Raw genomic sequence first — 12,473 nt, 5'->3', positions numbered from 1 at the left:
AGGAGAATTTTCTATCAGAAGTTTCCTTTACAGACCATCGGACTTGTCCTGTACGTGACAACTACATTTTTTATATTTATTTTCTACCTTTGATATTACATACAACTTTATTTGATTTTTTTAAAGCAAAACTTCCATTTGTTTTTATCATAATATGTCATTTTAAAACCTGTTCAAGTGTCCCCTACATGACAACGGAATGGCCTTTTAGCTAGTCTACTGCCTCAGGTGAAAACTGCGTTACAATACTATCCCTTTAAACCAGTACAATTATAAAATACACAGATTTTGTGGCTGACTAAACCCAGGTAAAATGTATTTTGAAGTCAGCTAGCCACAGAACCTGTGTAATGCATAAGTGTCCCTGATAGTATAATAAGCCTAACTATGTAGGGATGAGTAGGAAGCTGTTCCAGTTTGACAGCAGAATAGCTAAAGGGCCGTTCCACTACAGTGTTACAGTGCAGAGTACTGATGCATCAAAAATGCAATCTGCCTTGATGCATAAGCCTTCATTTAAATAGAATACATATAAGCTTATGCATCAATGCAAATTGCATTTTTGGATGCATCAGTACTCTGCAGAAAATAAACTTACTCAAACTTTTTAATTAAACAAACACTACAATTGTTGTGCCTACTGGCTATTAGTATATTAGTCTATTTCACTCATCCAGCTTCCTATGTTTAAATGCACAGTATAGGGATAATAGTACAATGTACATGCTACCTTGGGGGTTCTATCGCCTATCCTTAAATAGCCCCCACTCAAGTACACCCCCCCCCCCCCAAATAAGTTTTAAGGATTTTCGTCTGTAAAAAAAAAAACAGGTAATATAACTACGTGTGGCATGACGGGCCAACAGTTGGGATTCAGTATACATGCATCAGAATCCAATACACCAACAGGGGGGCTCGCCATGCTGCCGGCTCTGTGGCTGGCTGCACTTGCTACAGGTTCTATTCTCTCTCTATGGGGGTCATAGACCCCCACGAGGGAGAATTTCCCCAGTCAGTCAGGATCCCGTCGGGCATTTTAGCAGTTGGGATTCCGATGTCGGGATCCCGACTGTTGGGCTGTCATCCAGCCCCTGATCATTACTATCCTGGATGTCTGAGCGATTTCTGAAGCTGAATATGGACAAAACCGAACTTATTATCTTTCCCCCACCCAGAGCTATGCCCCCTACTAATATCTCTATCACTGTTAACAACACCATCATCTCCCCTGTTCCCCAACTCCGCTGCCTGGGTGTCACACTTGACTCCTCCCTCTCCTTTGCACCCCACATCAAAGCCCTGGCCCATTCTTGCCGGTTCCAGTTACGCAACATTGCTCGCATCAGGCCCTTTCTCTCACAGAGTGCAACTAAGCTGATCATCCACTCATTAGTCATCTCACGGCTTGACTACTGTAATGCTCTTCTCACTGGCCTCGCTCAATCCCAACTAGCTCCTCTCCAATCTGTCCTCAATGCTGCAGCCAGGCTTATCTTCCTCTCCCGCCGCTCTAACTCTGCTACTCCCCTTCAACAAAATCTGCACTGGCTTCCATTCCCCTACAGAATCCTCTTCAAACACCTCACACTCACATACAGGGCCATCTCTAATTCCATTGCTCCATATATCTCTAACCTCATCTCCATTCATACACCCTCCCGCCCTCTACGGTCAGCTGACGACTGTCGTCTCTCCTCCACCCTGATCACTGCTTCCCATGCTAGAGTACAGGACTTTGCCCGTGCTGCACCCCTTCAGTGGAACGCACTCCCTCGCTCCATTAGACTCTCCCCGACCTTGCAAAGCTTCAAGCGGGCACTGAAAACTCACCTATTCATCAAAGCGTACCCTTCCACTGCATAAACCAGCTGGTTCTCCGACCCCTTGCCTGTTTCCTGTTTACATCCTGCTATCTAACCACCACCCCCTTGCTTGCACCTCTTGTAATCTGTCTGTCTCCCCTTCCTACTAGATTGTAAGCTCCTCCGAGTAGGGCCCTCTTCCCTCCTGTTGTCAAAGCCCACTTCTCTTCACATTTCACTCACAGCTCTCCTTTACTCCAACACTCAGTGACCATCTTCATACTCATCTCCATCATTGGCCTCAAGCCTCTAGTTGTATGTTGATTGGGTCCTCACTACTTACATTTAAGCTGTAATGTGTATTGAACTGTGGTGCTCTTTATTTGTACTGTATTTTTGTTATTTATTCAATGTTATGCCAAGTTTTTGTCTCCCTGTATTGTTCCTTTGTACGGCGCTGCGAAACACTTGTGGCGCCTTATAAATAAAATAATAATAATAATAATAATCCCAGAAAAATATACTATCTTAGCTGTACAGTATAAATGAAACCCTGAAAACATGACATGCTGAGGATTGTTAGTCCTAATAGTGGTGGGTGGGTAGACATGTCAACCTAACATGATTAATGTTGACTTAAGTCTACATTAGGCCCAATTCAGTTACTGACGTTTGGGTCCTCTTATTTTTTCCCCTGCTATGTTTAACTGCTTAGTCAGTCTCCCATCGGGCCAGCATACATTGGTTTGTGCCCCAGACACATTATTTTCTGTGTTATATCCCTCCTGGGGCCAATCTGTGTTTCCTCTAAATACTGTACTCACAATATTTGTTCCCTATAGGATGCCCACTATAAAATGATGTGCTCACAGTGATGTCATTGCCATAGCTACTTGTCTTTCTCTAAGATAAGGTTTACCATGCACTCTCTACATTATGTGACAAGACTTCACACCATGTTACCCTTAATGTTACCCTTAATCTCAGCAATAAGCTAAACCAATATACAGTATTTTTATCAGAGATGGAGACACCTGTTCATATTAATATATCAGAAAGTGAGGCAAGCTATAACAAATATGACACTTAAGCAGGTGCAGAAACAGGGCTAGTCTGACTGAATTTATATAAACACGCTGTAATGCTACCATTTTATTCTAGTATTTATGCAAATTTTATATACATGACTTTTCTTCTAGGCTGATAGTCGAACCTCAATATTTGTGTTCATGTTTCCTTTGTTTTTGACAGCCCTCAAATCTCTTATTATCATCTGATATTTTTTACACTTCTTAGAGCCAACCTATGTAAAGGCCATTCCTATCAGCTGAAGTAACCATATACCTGCATTCGCCCTCCTCTTGGTCCTCTACACTCCCATTGACAGCATGACTGTATGCACTGCAGGGTCAAGTAGACCAACACCATCATAGGGGTTGCCTCCACTCGCCTCACACACTTTCTTAACTCGCACAACATATTGGACCCGCTTCAGTCAGGCTTTCATTCCGAACACTCCACTCCACTAAAGTTGTGAATGATCTGGTCATTGCTAAGTCTAAAGGCCACTACTCACTACTAATTCTATAGATCTCTCTGCTGCTTTTTGACACTGTTGACCATACACTTCTCATACAGCTAGGTCTTAAAGGCAGAGCCCTCTCTTGGTTCTCATCCTACCTCATACCTCCCAACTTCAGTGCTTCAGAAATAGGGACACTCGCCGCGCGAGCGCCCGAAAAGGGGACGGGGCATATGCAAATGAGGTTGCGGCTTATGCTAATTAGCCGCAACCTCATTTTCATACGAGAATAGACGCTGTGCGCATGCGCACAGCGTCTATTCTATTAGATTGGGGGGTCTCCCAACTGCCACCCCCCGCAGCGGGACAATGCCTGCCGCGGGTGGGACAGCGGGACAGGACCCGAAAATCCGGACTGTCCCGCTGTAATCGTGACAGTTGGGAGGTATGCTACCTAGCTAACCTCTCCTTTAGTGTTTGTTTCTCTGATTCCACCTCCTCTTCACTACCTCTATGAGTTGGAGTGCCTCAGGATTCAGTCTTAGGTCCTCTGCTTTTCTCAATCTATACCTCATCTGTTGGCAGCTCTTTTGTATTTCAGTATCATCTGTATGCAGATGATACTCAGCTCTACCTATCCTCCCAGGTCCTGTCCCTATCTGTATTGGGTCATGTCTCTGAATGCCTTTCTGCTGTTTCATCCTGGATGTCATCTTGACACCTCAAACTGAATATTTCTAAAACCAGAATTAATTATATTTCCACCAATAAATAGTAGTTACCAACAAGATATATCTATCGCTGTTGAGAATATGACAATCACTCTTATGTCTCAAGCTCACTGCCTAGGTGTTATCCTTGACTCTGAACTTTTGTTTGTTCCCCACATTCAATCTGTCTTGAAATCATGTCACATGCACCTAAAAATCCTATTCAAAATTTTCCCTACCTTACACAAGGCACTGCAAAAACTCTAATCCATGCTCTCATCATCTCATGCCTTGATTATTGCAATAGTTTCCTTATTGGCCTTCCCCAATACAGACTCTCACCACTACAGTCCATCATGAACGCAGCTGCGAGGCTAATCTTCCTAGACAGCATTCATCGTCTGCAAACCTACTCTGTCAGTCACTTCATTGGTTACCTGTATTCTACTGTATTCAAAATCCTTTTACTTACACACAAAGCCACAAACCAAACTACACCAACATACATTTCTTGTTTTATCTCAAAATATCTTCCAACCTGACCTCTACACTCCTCACAAGATCTACGTCTCTCATCCACACTCATTACTCGCTCCCATTCCCGATGGCAGGACTTTCTTCAGGCTGCACCCACTCAGTGGAGTCCTCTCTCCCGCACAATAAGACTCTCCTCCAGTCTCCAAACCTATAAGCGTTCCCTGAAAACTCACCACTTCAGGCAAGCTTATCAAATTCCAGAACCAGACACTTAACCTTCATATACCGTTCCTATCTAATCACATCCCCACTGTACAGTAAACACATATCTACTCTTTCTTTTTCACATTTTCCATCCTCCTGACCCCTGGCCAAACTGCTGGGTCACCGTATCATACAGCACACTAGGGGCGAAATGTAATAGGGTGCGATTTTTTAGACTAAAAAAAAATCGCACCAAATCGCACCTTTAAAAATCGCATTTTTTGCCGCGAATTCGCATATGTAATGAGATGCGAATTAGCGGCAAAAAAATGCGATTTGCCGCGATTTTTAGTCATGAAAATGTGCGCATTTTCAGTCATGAAAATGTGCGCATTTTCAGTCATGAAAATGTGCGCATTTTTATAAATGCGCTTTTGTGCAAAAAAAAAAAAAGTTAAAAAAAAAACGGCGTGGGGTCCCCCCTCCTAAGCATAACCAGCCCCGGGCTCATTGAGCCGGACCTGGTTCCAAAAATACGGGGGAACAAAAAGCATAGGGGTCCCCCGTATTTCTGAAACCAGCCCCGGACTCTTGGACCGGTCCTGGTTCCAAAAATACGGGGGACAAAAAATCTGGGGGTCCCCCGTATTTTGAAACCAGCACCGGGCTCCAACAGCCCGCGGTGTCATGCCACAGCCGGGGGACACTTTTTATACAAGGTCCCCCGGCCAAAACATGAGCACCGTGGCTGGTCAGCCTTGGACGGGGTACCTGGAGGAGTGGGGACCCCCCCAATAAAGGGGTCCCCCCCCCAGGCTTCACCCGTCCAGGGCTGAAGCCCGGGGCTGTCACCGGCGTCCGTGGCCAGTGGACGCCGGCCTGATAGGGTTAAATCCATCATACATATCATTACATTGCTTTTTACCGGCGAACTACAAGTGCCAGCAGACCTCCCCCGCATGCTGGGACTTGGAGAACCACAAGTCCCAGCATGCAGGGCATTAATGGGCCCGCTGGGACTTGTAGTCCACCTGTAAAAAGAATGTTTATAAAAAACACACACACAGAGAAGTACAAGTTTATTACACACACACACCTCAATTTTACACCAGCATACTTACCATTCCTGGATCCAGCGCTGGTCTGGCTGCTTTACAGCCGGCTCCCCCCGCACTGACAGGCAGCGGGGAGAACCGCTTTCTCCGTTGCCTGTCACCGGCTTTCTCCGTAGCTTCTGTAGCTCTGTCCCAGTGCTACAGAGGCTGAGAGCGTGATTGGCTGAGCTACAGTATGCGTCTCCATGGAGACGCATAGCTCAGTCCTGATTGGCTGAGCTATGCGTCTCCATGGAGACGCATACTGTAGCTCAGCCAATCACGCTCTCAGCCTCTGTAGCACTGGGACAGAGCTACAGAAGCTACGGAGAAAGCCGGTGACAGGCAACGGAGAAAGCGGTTCTCCCCGCTGCCTGTCAGTGCGGGGGGAGCCGGCTGTAAAGCAGCCAGACCAGCGCTGGATCCAGGAATGGTAAGTATGCTGGTGTAAAATTGAGGTGTGTGTGTGTAATAAACTTGTACTTCTCTGTGTGTGTGTTTTTTATAAACATTCTTTTTACAGGTGGACTACAAGTCCCAGCGGGCCCATTAATGCCCTGCATGCTGGGACTTGTGGTTCTCCAAGTCCCAGCATGCGGGGGAGGTCTGCTGGCACTTGTAGTTCGCCGGTAAAAAGCAATGTAATGATATGTATGATGGATTTAACCCTATCAGGCCGGCGTCCACTGGCCACGGACGCCGGTGACAGCCCCGGGCTTCAGCCCTGGACGGGTGAAGCCTGGGGGGGGGGGACCCCTTTATTGGGGGGGTCCCCACTCCTCCAGGTACCCCGTCCAAGGCTGACCAGCCACGGTGCTCATGTTTTGGCCGGGGGACCTTGTATAAAAAGTGTCCCCCGGCTGTGGCATGACACCGCGGGCTGTTGGAGCCCGGTGCTGGTTTCAAAATACGGGGGACCCCCAGATTTTTTGTCCCCCGTATTTTTGGAACCAGGACCGGTCCAAGAGTCCGGGGCTGGTTTCAGAAATACGGGGGACCCCTATGCTTTTTGTTCCCCCGTATTTTTGGAACCAGGTCCGGCTCAATGAGCCCGGGGCTGGTTATGCTTAGGAGGGGGGACCCCACGCCGTTTTTTTTTTTATAAAAACACTTTTACACATTTTTATTAACAGAACCATGCACAGATCTCAATGATCTGTGCATGGTTCTGTCAAATTCGCCTGTCAGAACCTGGTCTATTTTTTTTGCGATTTTTGGTAACATTGACCAAAAATCGCACCCTATTACATTTGCGAGTTGTATACTTTATAATGGGAAAACATCTGGATGCGAATTGAAATGTGACTAAAAATCGCACTTCTAAAAGTGCGATTTCGCGGTAAAAAGTGCGATTTTTTACCGCGATTTTCAACCTATTAAATGTGCGATTTTCGGAAAATGTGCGATTTCGGCCGTTTTTGACCAAAAATCGCACATGTCTAAAAAATCCCACTCTATTACATTTCGCCCTAGGAATCTTTGCATTCTGGTGGAATTAATGCAATAATAATGCTTGTGTATCAATGCCTATTTAGCTATAGATTGTAAGCTTGAGAGCAGGGCCCTCATACCTTTGACTGCCTGTAAATACCCAGTGTTTTATCACTGCCTCCTATTGTAAAGGGCAACAGAATATACTGTGCTATATAAGTTTACTGTTAATAAATAATAATAAATAAATCATAGAGTAAAGCAAACTGGCCAAAGCAGTGTTTTTATATGTCATAAACAGTCTGTGACCTTAGGGCAGCGGTTGTCAAACTATTTTGCTGTGGGACCCTACAATACAATAAAAATTATTAAGGGACCCCAGCAAGTTATCACAGAATGGTCAACATGCATGCATGGCAGTATTGTGGAGGCACAAAATTATGCAAGGCCTCTGAAAAATCAGTTAAATTGTCGGTACTTATGTAGTTTCACGGCGCTTGATATATCATATGCGATATTGGCCGATATATTGGATGCGATATTGGGCAATATATCAATGCGATCCAAAGCAATTTTTCACCTGTTCATAACCCCACTATTCACTACGCATGCAGTTGATTTCATATAGTGTGGCGAGCGCAGCGAGCCACCAAGCCTGAAGCGTGGCGAGCATAGTGAGCCCCGCGATAGGACGCGGATTACTGCACTCGCCACACTATATCAAATCAACTCCATGCGTAGAGGATAGTGGGGTTATGAACCGGTCAAAAATCGCTTCGGATCACATCGATATATCGGCCGATATCGCATCTGATATATCGGCCGCCGTGAAACTACACAAGTACCAAATTGACTGTTAATTCAATCTCCTTGGATCACTGGCTGAGAGATTAAAGAAGTCATCAGCCTGATGGTCAGCCACATGGAGTTGCGACCCCATGCAGTGATGGTCACGGCCCACAGTTTGATAAATGTATGCCCGGCCCCTCAGGCAGTGGTTCTCAAACAGACTTTAAGAAAATAATACACCCTTCCAGTAAACTGTCCTCTATGAACCAGACTTTGTAGCTTGCACAAATGGAACAGAAGACACAAATACTGCAGGTCTAGCAGAAGTATCTGCATCTAAACCCAACAGCCTCAGCAAGAGGCGCCCTCATCTTCTTACACAAGCTCCTCTGTTCTTGATGACTTACACATAAAGAAGTGGCTGCCCTGATGGTAATAAAATACTGCACATGTACTTACTACCCATTGTGACTTTGCCTAGATTCAGTTGGTGCGCACTCCGCAACAGGTTTGCATGTAGTGGTCATTGTTCTACACTGAATGTATGAATAACAAGGCTAAATTACTGCCATGCCAAGGACAACCAAGGAGTGGACTCAGACTCCCACAGCTGGAGCAGGTGCCATGGATTTTGGTGGTTGAACAGTTGAGTTTCCAGGTGTTACTGCTGCATCAGATGAACCATTGGAGAACACTACACTGGCAAGAATGACCTCTGAATAAATACAAACCCAGAACAGAGGGAACAATCAATCTCATTCGGTTAAGAACAAATAAGTAAACATATTTGACCAAATAACACAACTAAGCTAACAATAACTAAGCATAACAATTCAGACCTGATCGCTGTTGTGCGAATTGCAAGATGATCGTCTATCGCGCGAATGCACATGCGCACTCATTGTAGTGCGCATCAGTGAGGCCAAACAGCAAAAAAAAAAAAAAAGGGATTACAGGGATGGGCAGTTCCCAAGCAACTTGACTGTCAGAATGCCGCTGTGTGGGTGGTAAGTGCCAATACAAATGCAGTCCCAGATGCAGGACCCAGGCATTTTCAGGGATGGTCTGTGCCATCAGCTCCGGCCTCGATCAGCCTGATTCTGTCACACAGTTGTGGAAAACATACACTTGCACAGACTGGGAAAAGCATTTGATGGTGATTGTGTTTTGGAGCGTATGGATTTGCAGCTGGCCACCGATCTGTGATATTTTTGAAAGTCATTTGCAGAGTTGCACAGGCAGGTTTTCACTGTGTCCGGGTGGTGACTGACTGTTTGGAGGGCTCTGCAAATTTGCCCGGCAGGGATCAGGTCTGAATCAGGCTCTAAATTAGTCTCACACACAATTTCATGTAACCAGCGGCAGTTCCTACCGCAGTGTAGGAGGGGGGCTGGCCACAATGCCACCCTCCCCCTCCACTGCTGGTCACTGTGACTGCCCCCAGCTGGTCCCTGCTGTGGTCCCGGTTCATGTGGCTGCTTCGACAGCAGCTCATAGAAGCTAAATCACTGTCCCGACGCCTGTACACTGCAAATGACAGGGACCAGCACATGCACATACCCCAGATCCTATGGGCTGCAGCCAAAGCAGCCCATAGAGGCATCCCTGAGGGAGGGAACACTGGACTGCCTTGGGTGACTGACAGATTGGACTTCCAATAAGAAGTCAATGCTAGTCACAGTGAAGCCAGTGCAGTCTCACAGACTGCAACTTAGGCAGAGCACAGTGGTGGATTTTACAGCAGCCCATAGGTAAAAACTGCAACTGAATGTAACTGATGTTGCTTGGTACGATTAAATGAAAGAAGCATACAGTATGTTTGAACAAAGATGCATCTGTATTCTGAGTTTAACATTTTTATTGCAACCTTAAATCTAGCAAGATGAGACTACCATCGTCAACACAATTTATGTAGATGCTACATTTACATTTTTTAGCTTCAAGATCTGTAACTCAGATAAGGAGCATAAGGTCATGCATAACTTGTGTCGACATGCTCTCCCTGTACTAAACATGCAGGTTACTCCCATCGTGCCTCTTCAGCACAAGGAGCCGCAAAGTACAAAATCAGATGAAGTGAAATTGAAAACAATTAAAGCTGGCAGTGTTAAGTTGTGTACACACGGCAGTTACTGCCGTGAGATGCGAGTCCCGGTGCGATCAGATAGCATCGGGACTCGCATCTCACGGCATGCCAGAGGGGCACAATTTACACTATATAGGGCAGATCTGCACTATATAGTGTTGCCTGCCCTCTCTATCTGGCTGCCGATATGGGCTCACACGGGAGCGCGCATCGGGCTCGCAAGCCCTAAAAAAGCATGCGATTTGCATGCGATTTGGCATCCGATGTTCCCGATATAGGGAACATCGGAAGCCAAATCTAACTGTGTGTACACACTATAAGGAAACACCCTCCATAGCAATATTTGGCAAAGTGACAGAAGAGAAAAACAAAGATGGCTCTAGAGACACCTCCACAGTCACTTCCTGCAGGAAGACAGAGGGCGAGATGTACTAAGCTTTGAAAACTGATAAAATGGAGAGTATTAAACCACCAATCAATCAGGTCATAACTATCATTTTTTCAACTCCCCATTTTATCACTTTTCAAGCTTAGTACTTGCTCAGTGGGAGTGGTTATACTATATAAATCTGGGGTAACCAACTCCAGTCCTCGAGAGCTACCAACAGTTAGGGGGAAATTTACTAAAGGAAATTTGTAAAAAAAACAGGTGTATTTGTATTTAGAAATACACTTATTTTTTACATTTACTATCCCGAAAATACGGCAATTCGTATTCGAATTGATAGCACATCAATACGAATACAAATTGCCGTATTTTCGGGATAGTAAATGTAAAAAATAAGTGTATTTCTAAATACAAATACACCTGTTTTTTTACAAATTTCCTTTAGTAAATTTCCCCCTTAATGTTTTCCAGATCTCCACACAGAATCACAAGTGAAGTAATTAGCTCCACCTGTGGATCTTTTAAAATATGTTAGTGAGTAATGAGTGCACCTGTGCAGCAGCTAGATTGTCTGGAAAATGTGAACTGTTGTTAGCTCTCTAGGACTGGAGTTGGCTGCCACTGGTATACATGAAGCCATTTGTGCCCATGAGTCTGAGAAGAAGTTGCTTAACTCTACAACTATATGCAGTGCAATCAGTAACTGAACCAAAAGACCCCTGCCCAATTTACTAAATGAGTCAAATCTAAAAAAGACACAATTTTAAAGTGAAAATGTAAAGTCAAAATTTGATATCATCCACCACTTTATGAAGAACAGCAATTGATCAAAAAGAAAAAAATTGCAATTTCCTGCTCTCTTTACACCTGGTGGAAACCTAGATTAGGTGCACAGGTCATGCAATGTCATTTGCCCTTCATAAAGTGTTACAGTAAGTTCCAAAGAATATAACTTTTTTTACAAAATCTTCTATCACATATATATTATAAATTCATACACTCACAAAACATTCTAACACGAGGCTGGATTGAAAAGTAATGCCGGGACCGAACGGCTGTTTTCACCTCCTCACAGTTGACCCTTAAGGTCCTCTTTCATCTTTGGGAAGAGGTGAAAGTCGCAGGGCGCAAGGTCGGGGTTGTATGTCGGGTGTGGCAGAACCTCCTTGAACTGCAGGTGCTGCAACCCTCTTTGCAAAGATGAAAGATAAGGGTCAACACTTCAACTCTGATGATGAGGTGAAAGCTGCAGTTCGGTCCTGGTGTCACCAACAACCACCAGCTTTCTTCTCCGACGGGTTTGCCTGACTCGCCAAGTGTTGGCGCACATGCGTGGAAAGGGATGGGACTATGTTGATAGTGGATAAACTGAGTTATCATGTACAAAAAAAGTGTTCAAATGTGTTCACAACTAAAAAACGTATAGCCATGGAGGCATTACTTTTCAATCCAGCCTCGCACAATTAATTTCAGAAAGGGTTTAACATCCCCATGTAAGCTAGTAGCTGCATATACAGTAGACGGGGGTTTATCAAAGACTGGATAGAGATAAAGCGAAGAGAGATAAAGTACCAACCGATCAGCTATTGTCCTGATACAGGCTGTTAGAAGCTAGTTAGGAGCTGGTAGTTACTTTGGGGCCCATTTATCACAATGTTTGTGGCCACATAAATTATGTATCACTTGAATATATGTTGGAAGGACTGCAGCAGATACTGTATCTCTGATACCTTATGTGATCTCCCCATTCCCAACTGGAGCTGCATCCCCTTTAGGTTTCTATGAGAGATATGATGCTGCCAGACTTACCAACATCCAGAATGCGAAGCACTCCAAAGATTGACCCCACAGCTACATTGGCTACGCTTCGCATTTGTAGATGGTTGAGGGATCTCCCAGAACCCTCACTGTGAATGGCCACTGTGATAGTGCGGTCAGCGAGCCCACGCCTGCGCAGCAACCCTGGAAAC

General features: G+C 45.0%; 1 protein-coding gene across 1 annotated transcript in view; it reads right to left on the bottom strand.

The window, feature by feature from the left end:
- Nucleotides 1–12,473, bottom strand: part of TMEM54 (transmembrane protein 54) — a 31,552-nt gene that overhangs the window by 12,529 nt on the left and 6,550 nt on the right. The gene's annotated exons all lie outside the window — the stretch shown is intronic.

Source organism: Crinia signifera, chromosome 2 (genome assembly GCF_055691185.1).
Source record: "Crinia signifera chromosome 2, ASM5569118v1, whole genome shotgun sequence".
Classification (NCBI taxonomy): Eukaryota; Metazoa; Chordata; class Amphibia; order Anura; family Myobatrachidae; genus Crinia; species Crinia signifera.
The sequence above is the reverse complement of the archived record's forward strand: the minus strand, read 5'-3'. Positions and strand labels throughout refer to the sequence as shown.